The 1,179-nt window shown below is 41.3% G+C and overlaps 1 non-coding gene across 1 annotated transcript; it reads left to right on the top strand.

Moving 5' to 3' along the window:
* The first annotated feature begins 559 nt into the window (after nt 1-559).
* On the top strand, nt 560-631 carry trnap-ugg (transfer RNA proline (anticodon UGG)). Its single transcript has one exon. It is a non-coding gene; the product is annotated as a tRNA-Pro (tRNA).
* Nucleotides 632-1,179: the final 548 nt, after the last annotated feature.

Consider the following 1,179-nt stretch of genomic DNA (forward strand, 5'->3'; position numbering starts at 1 on the left):
CTAAGGTAACTAAGCATGTGGAAGGTCACAAAGAGCAGATGGCTTGCATTCCCTCAGCCTTCAATGACATGCCGGCATGTTGTTGCATCATTTTCATACACTGACCCATTCTCACAAATCAAATTAATTGTCTTGCAAACATGTTTTGAATTGTTTCTAGTGGTAGATCAATGACAAGGAATAATACCTGTCAAGTATGTACCTTGCAATGTTGCAAAGTCATCAGTCATCAAAAGAACTCTAAATTAATAAAATGAAAATTGTAATAAGTCAAGAATGCCAAATGAGCAGAAGGTGTCCAAATGTGGACATGAGACAAAAATCCAAAGGTAAACAAATGCAATGGGCTTGTTGGTCTAGGCGTATGATTCTTGCTTAGGGTGCGACGGATTCCAGGTTCAAATCGGGAACGAGCTCTTTATACTTACTTTGGATCCACAGGTGTCTTGCACCATATGTTAGTGTCGCTTCATGAAAGAGTAAAAGAACTGAAAGACCACCTCAATTCTGTTTCTTAACATTGCCCAGTCAAAAAAAGGGCTATACTGAGTTTAATGATGGCTTGTTGGTCTAGGGGTATGATTCTCGCTTTGGGTGTGAGAGGTCCTGGGTTCAATTCCCAGACAAGCCCACTTTGACTTCAACCAGTTGCTGGAGGTGAGATCATGCCTTCTCTATTTAAAAGTTTTTGCTAAGGGATGTCCAAATTAAGAAAGAGCTAGAGTGCCCACTTCCTGTCCTGGTGATCCAGTCTTCCACAGAGTATACAGCTGGCTCTAAGATTCTTGAAAAATTGCATTTCATTTAGCACTTGCTTTACATTCCGTTTGGAACTAAACTCTCCAGGTCCAGAATTGGCATGTTACGTTTTAAGGAATTTACTATGGTAATGTTTACCTTAACATGAGGTCTATCTATACAGAGAAGTGGACAGGGTCGCCCTATGACCAAGGCTTTAATCTCTCGGCCATTGCAGCTGTTGCATACTTTGGGCACTTGTGGGTTATGTCCTTGGACTTCTTCAAGCTCAATTATGAGTCCCCATGTGTCATTGATTCAGGGTTGCAAATGGCCTGATATGCAAATTCAAAGACAGGACTCTCCCGCATGGTCTGCTCACTATTTTAGCAAGCTAATGTCAATTCCAGATAAACAGGTGCTCAGAAGCTTGTCAGAGTA

The sequence above is a fragment of the Electrophorus electricus genome, chromosome 15 (genome assembly GCF_041902795.1).
Source record: "Electrophorus electricus isolate QZ-2024a chromosome 15, ASM4190279v1, whole genome shotgun sequence".
NCBI classification, from domain to species: domain Eukaryota; kingdom Metazoa; phylum Chordata; class Actinopteri; order Gymnotiformes; family Gymnotidae; genus Electrophorus; species Electrophorus electricus.